We start from the raw sequence: 16,448 nt of genomic DNA on the forward strand, positions 1-16,448 counted from the left end.
GTAGCTTGTAATTTAGTCTGTAACTTTGACTTGTCTAGAACAAAGTAGGAAACGTCTCAGTTATGTATGGTAACCCTCGTTCCCTGAAGGAGGGAACGGAGACGCCACGTCGGATGACCGACGAATATGGGATATCGCTTCGATAGACCAATCTACTTCGAGTGTAAACTAAACGAGCCAATGCACATTGGCATGCAATTATTGCATCCAGCTGCCGCTGATCACTGCGTGAGTATAAGAGGGCAGCAGGTGCAATGCATACCAGTTTTTCGCTGAGGAGCTGAGCCGGGAACCCAGCAGCTCAGCGGCGGTACAGCAACCATGGCGACGGGACGTGGCGTCTCTGTTCCCTCCTTCAGGGAACGAGGGTTACCATACGTAACCGAGACGTTCCCTTTCAGTCGGTTATCCGACGTGGCGTCGAGAGTGACCGACTGAAAGGGAACGTCTCGGTTACGTATGGTAACCCTCGTTCAATGAAGGAGGGAACGGAGACGCCACGTCCCGTCGCGTCCCGTTGCGTCCCGTCGCCATGGTTGCGAATCTGCCATGGGTGCTGCCTCTTCCAGTGCCCTGTGCGAGCCGCCTGCGCCCCTATTAGGTGTAGGCCGGGGCTCAGAACAAGTAGCTCCACTCACCATTGTCAAAGCACTACCTCACTGGGTGAGATTGGTTAACACTGGGAAAACATACCCGGTCTGCTTGGAGCCGGGACGCTGCGGAAGCCCCATCCTTCCCGAAGGAGGTCTCGGAGGCAAATACACATATAGCATCCGTTTAGGAGTATACAGAGAAATTTGAGGTGATTTAAACCCTCTTACACATACGAGTACCGCTTAGGTCTCAATATGGAGCCCAGCCTTCCATGGTTCTCACGGATTCATCATGAAGGCCTGGCGCCGGACGTTCCGCCGCGTCCAGCTGCCTAGGGTGATGGAGGATCTCAACAGGGTCTACAGTACGGACACTCTGGAGCAGTTTTAGCAAGCCGACACTAACCGGGGCCTCTCAGTGCTACTACCCATTTGAAGTTAGAACACAGGAGGATACTGGCTCTACAAGAAGGCTATAGAACCTAGCGAACGTATTAGGGGTCGTCCAGCCCGCAGCGCTACAAATATCTGTCACGAGCCAGCGCCCAGGAGGATGCAACACTTCTAGTTGAGTGAGCTCGCAACCTGAACAGGCAGGGCACATCCTGAGCCTGATAAGCCAGGGTTATGGCATCCACAATCCAGTGGGCCATCCTCTGCTTAGAGACAGCATTCTCCTTCTGCCGGCCTCCGTAACAGACAAAGAGCTGGTCTGAGGTCCTGAAGCTTTGCGTCCGGTCCACGTAGCACCTTAATGCTCGAACAGGACAAAGCAAAGCCAGGGCTGGGTCTGCCTCCTCCAGGGGCAGCGCTTGCAGGTTCACCACTTGGTCTTTGAAGGGTGTAGTGGGAACCTTGGGCATGTAGCCAGGCCGGGGCCTCAGGATTACCTGGGAGTCAGCCGGCCTAAACTCTAGGCACGAATCGACAACCGAAAATGCATGTAGGTCCCCTACCCTCTTGATGGAGGCCAGTGCAAGCAGGAGCACAGTTTTCAATGAAAGAAACTTTAGCTCAACTGAATCCAAAGGCTCGAATGGGCCCTGCTGTAGTGATTTAAGCACTATAGACAGGTCCCAAGAGGGTATACGGGGGGATGGATTTAACTTCCTGGCCTCTCTAAGGAACCTGATGATGAGGTCATGCTTACCCAAAGACTTCCCATTCACAGGGTCATGGTACGCAGCAATAGTGCAACCTGGACTTTGAGGGTGGAGGGAGACAGCCTTCGCTCCAACCCTTGCTGCAGAAAGGATAGCACGACCACAATCGGGCATCTTCGGGGGTCTTCTCGGCGAGAAGAACACCACTCAACGAACAGGTTCCACTTCAAGGCATAGGCGTGTCTCGTAGACGGTGCTCTTGCCGAAGTGATGGTGTTAACTACCTCTTGGGGTAGGTCACCTAGAACCTCCGCGTCCCGTCCAGGGACCAAACATGGAGTTTCCAAAGGTCTGGATGCGGGTGCCAAATGGTGCCACATCTCTGAGTCAGTAAATCCCTCCTCAGAGGAACTGGCCAAGGAGGGGCTGTCGAGAGGAGCACTAGTTTGGGGAACCAGGTCTGAGTAGGCTAATATGGCACTACTAGCAAGACTTGCTCCTCGTCCTCCCGGACTTTGCACAATGTCTGTGCGAGAAGGCTCACTGGGGGAAACGCATACTTGCATAGGCCCCGTGGCCAGCTGTGTGCCAGTGCGTCCGTGCCGAGAGTTCCCTCGGTCAGGGAGTAGAAAACCTGGCAGTGAGAGATCTCTGGAGCAGCAAACAGGTCTACCTGTGCGGCTCTGAACCGCCTCCAAATCAGCTGGACCGTCAGGGGATGGAGTCGCCATTCTCCCGGGAGCATTGCTCAAGACAGCTCGTCGGCTGTACGACTGAGCAGGCCTGGAATGTGAACGGCACGAAGTGACCTCAGAACCTTCTGACTCCAAAGGAGGAGGTGGCGGGCGAGTTGCGAGATGCGACGAGAGCGCAGACCACCTTGGCGGTTGATGTGCGCAACAGTCGCAGTGTTGTCCAATTGGACCAGCACAGGTTTGCCTCATAAGAGACCTTTGAGACGGTTCAAGGCAAGGTGCGTTGCTAACAACTGATGTGCCACTGCAGCTACGGGCCCGTCCAAACCCCTGAAACTGCATTCCCATTGCACGTGGCCCCCCAGGCGGTGATGGAGGCATGCGTGTAAACCACAGCATGCCTGGAGATCTGCTCTAGGGGCACCCCTGCCCATAGGAATGCAAGATCTGACCACGGAGTGAGGGTTTGGCGACAGGCCGGTGTAACTTGGACCCAGTGAGTGCCACGCTTCCAAGCCCACCTTGGGACCCGGCCATAAAGCCAGTGCTGGAGCGGTCTCATATGTAATAGGTGGAGCGGTGTAAGTGCCGCTGTGGCCACCATATGCCCCAGGAGCCTCTGAAAGAGTTTCAGTGGGACCGCTGTCCTGCTCTTGAACGTATTCAAGCAGGCTAGCACCGACCGTGCACGTTCCTCTGTGAGGCATGCTGTCTGTTCGACCGAATCCAACTCCATACCGAGAAAAGAGATCCTCTGCAATGGCGAGAGTTTGCTCTTTTCCCAGCTGACCTGAAGGCCCAACATGCTCAGGTGCTGGAGCACCATATCTCTGTGCTCGCACAACTGATCTCGAGACTGTGCTAGTATCAGCCAATCATCTAAGTAGTTGAGAATGCGAACACTCTGCTCTCTGAGAGGAACGAGAGCTGCCTCCATGACTTCCGTGAAGACACGCGGAGATTGGGACAGCCGGAAGGGCAGGACCTTGTACTGTTATGCTAGTCCTTCGAACGCAAGCCGCAGAAAAGGTCTGTGGCGCGGAAGTATGGACACATGAAAGTGCACGTCCTTCAGGTCGATCGCTGCAAACCAATCTTGGGGACGGACGCACCTGAAAATGCGTTTCTGTGTCAACATTTTGAACTGTAGCCAACGGAGGGCCTGATTCAAAACTCGCAGATCTAAGATCGGTCGTAACCCACCGCTTTTCTTGGGTACAATGAGGTACGGGCTGTAGAGCCCCGTCCTCATATCGCCTGGAGGAACCGGCTCTATCGCGGCATTCGTTAGTAGGACTGCGATCTCCTTCCGCAAGACAGGGGCATCGGACGCTTTCACTGTGGACATCACACGACCCAACGAAATCATGGTGACCTTCGTCGCTCGAAGCGCAAGGTCAGTGGCGGTTCGGAGCTCTTCCAGAAGCGCTGGATCGTAACCACCCTCGTGCAGGTCTTTCAGTGCCTTAGCCTTACACCTGCAGTAACACCATAGCGTGTAAGGTGGAAGCAGCTTCCCCGCAAGCCACATAGGCACTGCCGGTCGCTAGAAACTGTGACATTACCGTGAGGAAAAAAACATCATCCAAAACAAACCATGGCTAACAGTCAGATTCAGCGTATATTTATGATCCAGAATCAGATCCCGAGGCTGAAATTGAACAAGAGCAGCAGCATCAACGACTACAGCAGGATGTCTCTATGTGGTATGTATTGAAACTGTATATATTTGCTTAGCGGTTTTGGAAAATGACAAAATTACACTTTATGTCGTCTTTTTTTTTTTTTTTTTTTTTTTTTTAAGGTGTACATTCGGAAAGTGCAGTTTGATGCCAACATTGCATGTTGTTTACTTGATGTGCTTACGCGCCGATAGCTAAGTTAACAACACAGAGATATTTGAAGCAGTTATACTCACCGCCTGCGGTTCCAACACACGATTGTGACCCTTTTTTGTTGGGACTGCATTATCCTTAAGAAATAAACGATATGCAAATCCAAGCATAAAACAAGCATCTTCGAAATGCAGGGAACAAACGAAAACACTTGCACAGCTCCGTTGATGCTCTGTAAAAATAAACTCCATCCACTGGTCCCTTAATGCTGTTTTTCTTTTTTTTGGTAATCTGTGCATGGGTTGTCTTGCCCTGGCAACCAAAAACACACTTCTTTTGTGACAATTCGGTCTCTCACTCTGGTCAGTGAATGTCTCTGCTCTCAGTGCTCTGCTCTACGGGAGCACGTGCTCTTCCGGCAGAAGTGCCCTTAGGACCCATATAAGGAAATTCCGCTCCATCTAACATCACACAGACCCATACTCGAAAAAAACTTTCCGAAACTTGTGACAAACTGGAAGGAGTATTTTTGAAACAAAAATACTCCTTCAAACGTACAACTTAATTTTTGAAACTTGTTCCATGTTTAGCATGGGAATCCAACTCTTTAACAGTATAAAAAAACTCAGTATGCATGAAATAGCATTTCACCCCCCCTTTAAGTATATCAAAATAAGCACAAGTTAAATATTTTTCCTTTTTACCTGGGAACTGTTCTTATGAATATTCATATCATGAAACAACATATGTTTACACACACACACACACACACATAGATACATATACATATATATATATATATATATATATATATATATATATATATATATATATATATATATACATACATACATATATATATACATACATACAGGTGCTGGCCAAATAATTAGAATATCATCAAAGAGTTTATTTCACTAATTCCATTCAAAAACTAAAACCTGTATATTATATTAATTCATTGCACATAGATTGATATATTTCAAATGTTTATCTCTTTTCATTTTGATGATTATAACTGACAACTAAGGAAAATCCCAAATTCAATATCTCAGAAAATTAGAATATTTGTGAAATGGTTCAATATTGAAGACTTATCAGCTAATTAACTCAAAACACCTGCAAATGCCTTTAAATGGTCTCACAGTCTAGTACTGTAGGCTACACAATCTGGGGAAGACTGCTGACTTGACAGTTGACCATTGACACCTTGCAAAAGGAGGGCAAATCACGAAAGGTATTTGAAAAAGAGGCTGGCTGTTCACAGAGCTCTGTGTCCAAGCACATTTAATAGAGAGGTGAAGGGAAGGAAAAGATGAGGTGGAAAAAAGTGTACAAGCAATAGGGATAACCACACCCTGGAAAGGATTGTGAAACAAAACTCGTTAAAAAATTCACAAAGAGTGGACTGCAGCTGGAGTCAGTGCTTCAAGAACCACTAAGCACAGACATATGCAAGACATGGCCTAGCAGGCACAGTACATCAATGTGACGTCAGGAAGACGTTGGACTCCAACTAATCCAACGTCAGTCAGACGTCATATTTTTGTTGAAAATGAAAGTTGGGTTGACGTCGAAACCCAACTTTGTTTGACATCAAACTCCGAAATCAGACAAACGTTGAATTTTGGTTGGAATAAGCACCACACTGCAACAAAGGGTGAAATGCATGGAAGCACATTAAATATCTCAAGATCTCAGCAGAGAAAGATTAAACAACTCTACAAACAGCATTACCAGCTTCACTTATTACTAACCAGACTGACTTTATATCTGTCAGACGTCTAACTACTAAACTAAACAACTAAAGCAAACACTGACCACTGTAATGGTAACCAATAATTTACCCTTTTCTCCTTCAGTGATTCTGTTCGTGAACATTAGGTGTCTTCAATGACTCTGTTTTGGGGGCCATAAGACACAACCTTTTGAACATGATGCCTGTATCATATCTATGTAAGCAACAAAAATGTGAATTTGTAAAAAGGTTGACGTCATGTGCATGTATATAATGTTTTCGAAGGGTGTTTCATGATTGCCAACTACTGGCCTGGCATGCATAACATACACTGTAAAAAGTGTTTCCCTATATTTATTCAGTAAAATTGTGTCAAAAATTTACAAGCAATATTATTAATTAAATTTAACACATTTTAATTAAGTAGAAATAATCATTAAAATGAGTAAAACAACATGAAAAAATTAAGTAAAATTTACATAAAAATATTGATTTCATTGGACAAAAAACAAACAAACAAAAAAACACTATGCTAAAGAAAACTATGTTATGCATGCCAGGCCAGTAGTTGGCGATCATGAAACATTATATGCATGCACATGACATCAGCCTTTTTACAAATTAACATTTTTGTGGGTTACATATATATGATACAGGCATCATGTTCAAAAGGCTGTGTCTTAAGGCCCCCCAAACAGAGTTATTGAAGACACCTAAAGTTCACAAACAGAATCAAAGGGTAAATTATTGGTTACCATTATAGTGGTCAGTGTTTGCTTTAGTTGTGCTCTTGACCCTTGATATTTTAATATTACATTTTGCATTGCTGTTGTGACTCAGTTATAACAGCTAGACAAACTAAGAATAAAGATAATCAGGTAGTGCTGGTCATGCTATTACATAATCTTTGTTCATCCTGAATATCTGAACTAATTCAGAGTCTGATCTCTGAGAAAAAATAACACTCATTATGGCAGCCCTGTGATTTAACAAAAAAGAGAAAAAGTGGAAATTTCAGTGTAAACTAGAGTTTGAGAATTCTGTTTAAAACAGAGAAAGGGGAACTTTCTTCTGACAACACAGTCACATCAAGAACCAGCGTATGAATCTCAAGAATGGTGACAAACAGCATATTCAGACGAACTGTAAGAATCACAAAACAAGCTACTATAGAATTGTTGCTCATTATTTATTCATGCCGCAAAGCATGATGGGAGCCATAAAATGAGTTTTGATTGGTGGCACCCAGAATGCAGTGCAACATGGTCACCATTGTTGAGGTTCTCAGGCTGATTCTTGATGTTTGTATGCCTAAATGAAAACACTTTTCTTTTTTAACAAGGTTTTGATCAGAGGTGCTTCTAAGAATTTCTCTGATAATGCTGAAAACACCAGAGCTTATATTGTTCAATCACAGGACACATGTTATTGATAAGACACACCCAACTCAGACCAAATGATGATGTAAAAACAAATAACACCACCTGATCGCATTTCCTTCTTGGCTTATCTAGCTGCTGTATCACAACTAGCAACCAAAAAAAATCTGTTTAAAATTTTAAGGGTCAAGAGTCCAACTAAAGCAAACACTGACCACTACAATGGTAAGCAAATTATTATTATTATTTTTCATTCAGTGATTTGGTTTGTGAACTTTAGGTGCTTTCAATAACTGTTTTGGGGGCATTACAACCTTTTGAACATGATGCCTTTATCATATCTATGTAAGCAACAAAAATGTGAATTTGTAAAAAGGCTGATGTCATGTGCATGCATATAATGTTTTCGAAGGGTGTTTCATGATCGCCAACTACTGGCCTGGCATGCATAACATAGTATTCTTTAGCATAGTGTTTTTTAGTTTGTTTGTTTTTTGTCCAATGAAATCAATATTTTTATGTAAATTTTACTTAATTTTTTCATGTTGTTCTACTCATTTTTAATGATTATTTCTACTTAATTAAAATGTGTTAAATTTAATTAATAATATTGCTTGTAAATTTTTGACACAATTTTACTGAATAAATATAGGGAAACACTTTTTACAGTGTAGTATTCTTTGGCATAATGTTTTTTGTTTGTTTGTTTGTTTTTTGTCCAATGAAAACAATATTTTTGTGTAAATTTTACTTAATTTTTTCATGTTGTTCTACTCATTTTGAATGGTTAATTCTAATTAATTCTAATGTGTTAAATGTAATTAATAATATTGCTTGTAATCTGTTGTCACAATTTTATTGAGTAAATATAGAGAATCACTTTTTACAGTGTTCTGGAGATTGTGTATATGTTTGTTTATTTTTACAGACATATTTCATCATAAAACTAGGTAAGCAGGGCATTGTAAAAATATGGTAAACATGTGATAAGTCGGTCAATCATGCATCCAGACATCTTGCATCCAGACATAAAATTATAAATGTAACTAAAATAAACTAAATTAACTCGAATTAAACTACATTTTCCTATATGGTCTGATTTCACATCCTTTTGACCAGTAAATGAACTTTCAGCTGACCTCGCGATCACAGGCCTAAGTAATAAAGTTGAAATTGTCACCCTTTGATCACTGAATACACTAATATTTTTTTTTTACTTTAGCTGACCTGCAGCACACCATTTACAACACCAGAACCCTGGCAAAACTAATTAGATTACAGTTGAGTTGCAAACCCCGAAAACCTTTAGATGTTTTACAATCTTCGCTGACATGGCCGTAACAGTAAACACAAAGACATCAGATGCCAGACAGCAGACGCATTTCTATGCACTTCTTGAGATAAAATATTTAGCCTTTAATGTAATGTTGTAAAAGTGTAGACGTTTTACAATACAAATGATCACACGTCTTTGGCAAGAAAATCAAAGACATTCCAAAAAATTTCATTCCAGTTAGATTTGTGTATGCCTAAACCCATGTTTTAATTGATGTAGCAATGATAGAAGTTAATATTGATAAAATAAAAGACGTATTCAAGGATTTAGACTACTAAAGTATGTGTGAGTGACTTATTAAAATGTAATAAAACAACACTTTTTTCCGACAAGGAATTTTGTTGAGATGGAAAAGTAAAATCGTATAGGTTAACCTAATTTTAAAGTAAAAACATCGTTCTAATATTAAAACCAGGTAGAATGTTTTCATCAAATAAGAACTGATGTGTTTTAATTAAAAACTTTACTTTGTTTAATTATTTTAACATACTTTTAAACCTTTGTGGCCAACATTATTAGGGAGGTTTTAGGGGGAAGTGTTAGCAGGTGTTATTTTTTTATTTTTTATTCGATGCTTTGAACATTAACACAGAAAGGCATACATTAGTGGTAGATTTACAAATACGGTCTGAGATTACACTCAATTTTCGTTCAGACTCTGCACATCATAAAACAAAATCAATGTAAAATTAAAGCTGCAAGCAGCGATGAACGGGCCCTCGCACCCGGGCTCACCGGCAGCGAGTGGCTTTAGTTAATAGGTGAACGGTGAGAAATATGCGTTTAAACTCATAAATATAAGTAGAATATATGAATGTTTATTCCATATATGTGCCAATCTTCCTGTTGCCAGCAGGTGGCGCTATCATTGTAATGGAATATTGGCCTTCAGATGTGTTCAGGGCAGGACTTTTATCGAACATGTGAGGTTTGGGGAGGATTGGACATTTTATGCCTGAGTTACAACAACTTCTCTTGCTGTGGCGAGACATCAAAATTTGTCATGGCTCCATGTACACGCCCTTTAACAAAAACTCAAGATCTCCACAAGTTAACATTGCACAGGCCTTTAGATTAGACTGAATAAAAAAAATACTTTAATCTCAAAAAGATTCTAGGAGTAGTTTGTTGCAGCGTAAAACATGTAACTTCCTGTTGCCAGCAGGTGGCGCTATGACTATAAAGTTAACATTGCACAGGCCTTTAGATTAGACTGAATAAAAAAAATACTTTAATCTCAAAAAGATTCTAGGAGTAGTTTGTTGCAGCGTAAAACATGTAACTTCCTGTTGCCAGCAGGTGGCGCTATGACTATAACTGAAAATGGGCATGTAGATCTGTTAAGGGCAGAAGTCTTATCTAACATGTGAAGTTTGGGGCAGATTGGACATTGTATGTCTGAGTTACAGCAACGTCCTTTTTCATGGCGAAACATCGAAATTTGGCAGGCCGCCATGGACACGCCCTTTAACGAAACCTCAAGATCTTCGCAATTTAACATCACAAAGGCCTTTAGATTACATTGAAGAAGTTTGGTGTTGATCTGAATAAATCTCTTGGAGGAGTTCGTTAAAGTACAACCCCTGAAAATGGCAAAAACAACACCAATTTTGAAGGGAAAATTCTAAATAACCGACTTCCTGTTGGGATCCGGATTTCGTACCAAGAGACTTTTTTGTAGGTATTGGAGTGTTACATGTGTGTACCAATTTTTGTACATGTACGTGAAACATAGCTCGAGGCGCACTCCGTTTAAAGTGTATAGGTGGCGCTATCGAGCCATTCTGCCACACCCAGTGGAATATTGGCCTGCAGATCTGTTCAGGCCAGGACTCTTATCACACATGTGAAGTTTGGGGAAGATCGGACATTTTATGCCTGAGTTATAACATCTTTTATTCCCATGGCGAGACATCGAACTTCGTTGCGGCGCCATGAACAAGCCTTTTAACGAAAATTCAAGATCTTCACAACTGAACATGGCACAGGCCTTTAGATTAGACTGACCACAAAAAAGACATTGATGTCATAAAATTTGTAGGAGTAGTTCGTCGCAGCGTAAAATATGTCACTTCCTGTTGCCAATTGGTGGCGCTATGACTATAACTGAATATGGGCATGTCAATCTGTTCAGGTTCGGAGTCTCATCAAACATGTGATGTTTGGGGCAGATTGGACATTGTATGTGTGAGTTATAGCAACTTCATTTTTCATGGCGAATCATCGAAATTCGCCAGGCCGCCACGGACACGCCCTTCAACGAAAACTCAAGATCTTCGCAATTTAACATCGCTAAGGCCTTTAGATTAGGCATACCAAATTTGGTGTTGATTTGAAGAAATCTCTAGGAGGAGTTCGTTAAAATACAACACATGGAAATGACCAAAATTACACAAAAAATGCTCATAATATTAAAAATAACCGACTTCCTGTTGGGTTTAGAATTTCGCTCCAAGAGTCTTTTTTGTAGGTATTGGTGTGTTACATATGTGTGCCAATTTTCGTGCATGTACGTGAAACATAGCTTGAAGGCTGTTGATTTTCTTGGTATAGGTGGCGCTGTCGAGCCATTTTGCCACACCCTCTTCTGAATCCTATATCACACGAAAATTTTCACCAGGTTTGACGCGTGTGCAAAGTTTCATGACTTTTTGAGCATGTTAAAGCCCTCAAAAATGCGATTCATTCGGGAGAAGAAGAAGAAGAAGAATAATAATAATAATAATAATAATAATAATAATAATAAACAAAGCAGATACAAGAGGGTCCTCACACCATCGGTGCTCGGGCCCTAATAAATAAATAAAACAACACTGAAGAAAAAATTTAAATAAAATAAAGAAAGAAAAAGTAGGACAGTAACAGATTTTCACATTAAGAAACCAAAGTCCTCTAATGAAGAATAATAAAATCTTGCTTTGGGACTTTTCATTCCTTTTAATGTCTCCAAATACATCACAAATGTCCTCTTTAAGTACCACTAAACGTGGGGGGGGGGGTTGAAAAACATATATTTATGAATGTACAATTTCGTGCCAGAAGTTGATATTGACAAAATAAAAGACATATTCAAAGATTTAGGTTAGCCTATTAAAGTACGTGTGAGTGGCTTATTAAAATAAAATAAAACAACAAGGACTGTTTAGATGAAAAATAAAGAGCATATAGGCTAACCTAGTTTTAAATTAACTCATATACATAGATGTATCTAAAGTAGGGATGGGCATGATTAATTGACGATCGATAATTGATCGTTAAGAATTTTTTCGATCACGTTAATTTGTAATCTATTAATCTAATGCATTTTTTTTATCTTATGCATGTTGCATTGTGTAGTGTGAGTCTTTAAGAAAATAAATTAATTTCACTGTGTGGCAGCAATTAAATATTTTACCACCAGGGTGCAATATTTGGGACCATTTAAAAAACAAAATAGTTCACTGCAAACATTGCGATGCCGTGTATAAGTACAATGCGGCCACGACTCAAATGATGTACCACTTAAACAAAGTGCATCCATCCCTTGTTAATATCGGTGGCGGTGCAACCTTGATCTCAGTTTCAACCTAGCATCAAGTCGGCGTTAGCACAGACTCGGAGCTGTGATGCATAAAGAGCAGAGAAAATTACCCAAGGGATCTGCAAGTTCAATGAGATGGATATTCTGCCCTTAAGTATTGTTGAGGGCAATGGTTTTCAAGAACTGATACATTTATTGGAACCAATATATCAAATTCCATCATGACGTACCATCACCAGACTGGTAGAAACTCAAACGACAAAGAATGAAAGCAGCAGCTGTTAAAAGAACTGAGCAAAGCTGAGAGTTGCTCTAACTACAGACTGCTGGAACGCTTTAAAGGCCATGTTGCAGGTTAAACACCACTTTCGATTAATGGGTACATAAATCACTCAAGATATGTATAACATTTTTAAAATGTCTCAAAAATGGTCTTAAAGACCTATTTTTTAAGTTTTTGGTATTAACGTTTTTTTTACGCAACTCGGTGATGACGTCATGTTGGGGAGAAGTCGAGGAAAGGTAGCCTCAGTCTAGTATGATGCAGCGTTCCAGGCAACCCTAACCCGTGTTTTTCCAACGATTTTAGGTCAATGCAACGTTGCAATAAAATAAATAATCTAGTTACAATTCCTTGAGCTCAGAAAGTTTGGCGTAACTTGTCTGGAACGGTACAAAGTCGTTAGTAGTGGTATGAAATAGTGATTACAAGCTCAAAAACCTGCCTGGAACGCACGCAGCATCAGAACAAATGACTGGGATGAGGAAGAGGTGGCGAGAGCAAACATGTATGATGGCCCGCAGCTGTGTAATTTCTATCGAGCCAGCCGTGAGAGGGCAAATGAGGAATTGCCAAGAACTGATGTCCGTCAAAGCCTATGCATGTTCCGAGGAGAATGAGTGGAGAGTTGGTGAAGTGTCCTGGTGAGTTGCTATCATTTAGCATCGCAGCAATGAGCACTGGAGCTAGTTTACGAGCAGCAGTGCGCAATAACGACACACACACACACACACACACACACACACACACACATATATATATATATATATATATACAATTTTATTTATTTATTACTGTCATTGAATAGCACCGAGTTAAAAATCAATGTTTTCTTTATATCTAGTGGCAGTGATCATGACGTTAGTTCAGAGAAGTACCGGTAACCTTTGTCATAGTTTCGTAGAACTGGTAAATTTTGTCTTTGTCATCTTGAAATAAAAGGCATCATGCTAGCTATATGGACGTTTCTAAGCGTTAATCTCGTCCTCCGGTGAAAATGTTGCTGCAAACGTAGCCGTGTGTCTGTCGATGTGTTTGACAGGAGCTTGTGTGGGTGCCATCCCATGTAAACTGCGTTAGAAAGCTTGTGCTGTTGTAAGTGAGTGCGTTTGGGTCGCTGTTGGTCGCTATCTCTCTATCTATCTGTCTGTCTATCTATATACTGTATCTAGTCTATCTATCTATCTATCTATATATATGTATTTATCTATTTATCTATAATCTGCGTTCTGCGCTATCTGAATACTCTCGTCTCTCTAGTTACTCTCAATGCTCTCAAGGCGGCTTTAGTAAATTCTCTCCCCAACGTGACGTGATGCAATGCATTGTGGGGGAAAGGAGACCGCTGTAAGATAGTACCTACTTTTTCGTATTATATTCCGTTTTGTGATACCCAACAACATAAAATACAATGGATAACAGTTTAAATGTTTATTACCAACAAGCAAATTGCACATATTCGTTAAAAAATTAACCTTGCAACACGGCCTTTAACAGCTGAGAGCCACATCATAACCTGCCACTATATCAGTGATGACTGGCAAATTAACTCAGCGGTCCTGCTCACAGAAAGCCTGCCAGGCCGGCATACAGCTGACCACCTCGCTGAGAAATTAATGGAGCTGTAGAGCAGTGGGGACTTCAAGGCAGAGTTATTGCGTGCATTCTGTCCCATAGGAGTGCTCTGGATTTCCGTTGCCTGCTTTGCACACACTCTCCAGTTGGCCATAAATCATGGATTTGCACTGTATCTTTATCGGGTAATATCAGCGGCTAGTAAAAAACTTGTTAGCCACTTTAATCACAGCACTACAGCAACCAAAGCACTGCAAAAGAAACAGGAGTAAATGGGCCTCGCAACTCACCGGCTTACCCAGTCGTGTAAAACACGGTGGAACTCTGTGCGCAAGATGTTTGATTGGCTGGTGGAGCAGCGGTGTGCTGTTGTTGCTGTGCTGTCGGACCGAACCGTGACCAGGCTTCAAGATGCCAGGATCCTGGAGTTGAAGGATGAGTACTGGCAGCTGATGGAGGACACACAGCCCGTGCTGTGAACACTTAAATGTGCCACCACGGTTATGTCTGCAGAGAAAGACGTCTCCATCTCGAACACTTATCCCATCACCTTCGGCCTCATCAATATCCACCTCATGTGCATTGAAGGAGACGGGCCCAGATTCATCGAATTCAAGACAAAAGTGCGTTCATCTCTCATCCAACGAATGACTGTAAGCTAAACTGCTTGTCTTAGTTTACATATACATAAGAACATGCATCCTTTCCTGTTATCTGCATGTTACCTTTTTAGATTTAAACAGTAAGCCCCTCAAATAATAAAACTATTACTCCATAAAAATATTCATTTTAATATTTAATTCATAAAATAAACAAGAAAAAATACAACGTTGATTACATAGCTGTAGCCACCAGATCCAGTCTGTATCCAGATCAGAGGGTCACTGCAATCACCCGGATCCAGTACGTATCCAGACCAGATGGTGGATCAGCACCTAGAAAGGACCTCTACAGCCCTGACAGACAGCGGAGACCAGGACAACTAAAGCCCCAGATACAGATCCCCTGTAAAGACCTTGTCTCAAGCCTGGAATTGAACTACTGGTTTCGTCTGGTCAGAGGAGAACTGGCCCCCCAACTGAGCATGGTTTCTCCCAAGGTTTTTTTCTCCATTCTGTCACTGATGGAGCTTCGGTTCCTTGCCGCTGTCGCCTCTGGCTTGCTTAGTTGGGGTCACTTCATCTACAGCGATATCGTTGACTTGATCGCAAATAAATGCACAGACACTATTTAACTGAACAGAGATGACATCACTGAATTCAATGATGAACTACCTTTAACTATCATTTTGCATTATTGACAAACTGTTTTCCTAATGAATGTTGTTCAGTTGCTTTGCTATGGAACCGGTATCCGAACGCCTCAAAGTCAGTTCACTTAAATGTCATATGAAACCAGCGTCAGACCGGTCTTCTCTGTCTTTCAGCTCGCTCTTCAATCCACAGACCGCGGCGGAGCAGCGCGAGCGCACTTAAACACAAACAGAGGCCACAAGATTTGAGTTTATCGATAGATTGTTAGAATATCTGTATCTGTGCAGTTCTTTGTCATAAATACAGTTTACAAAAGGTCACGAGGGAGCAGTCGGTTTCTCATCTAGCTACTGAAAAGTTTTCGCTTGTCACGCCACAGGTGTTTCCTCCAGCGAAAATCTAGCCCTTAACACATATGAACGAACACATGCTTTAATTACACTTATTTACATATACTTCATTTAATCATACATACTTTATACATACACTACTGTGCAAAAGTCTTAGTCACGTTAATATTTTCACCCAAAAGAATGGTGTTTGGCCAGTTATTTATATATTTTGCTGTAGTGTGTCAGTAGAAAATATCAGTTTACATTTCCAAACATTAATTTTGCCATTGTCAGATTGCTTGTGCATTCAGAATCGCACTAGATTATTATTAAAATTAATGGCAAACTGATTATTTCCTACTGACACACTACAGCAAAATAAATAAATAACTGGCTGAAACACCCTTTTTTGGAGTGAAAATACTAATGTGCCTAAGACTTTTGCACGGTACTGTACTTTACAAACGACATTGTTGCTACTTTATAGAGAATGACCATACAGTAATTCACAGAACTGATTAAAGACAGTGACAGACCACTCATTTTAACTAAATATCAGAGTGAGTGACAGAGATACAGTAGAAAAATTATGTGTGATTTTGTATTAAATAATGAGCCAGATTGTGAAATACATTTATTAGCCTTAGATTAAGGGAAGCACAACTTGGGAAATGAGAGCATCCAAGGTGAAAGCTATGGATTTATTTTAAATATTTGTAATGTTCTTTAATGCTATCCATAGTTTTTTTGTGGTTCTTTTTTTTCTAAGTATCGGTTCAGGCACCATTTAGGCGCTGGTACCGTTTTAA

The sequence above is a fragment of the Carassius auratus genome, chromosome 15 (genome assembly GCF_003368295.1).
Source record: "Carassius auratus strain Wakin chromosome 15, ASM336829v1, whole genome shotgun sequence".
Taxonomy (NCBI): domain Eukaryota; kingdom Metazoa; phylum Chordata; class Actinopteri; order Cypriniformes; family Cyprinidae; genus Carassius; species Carassius auratus.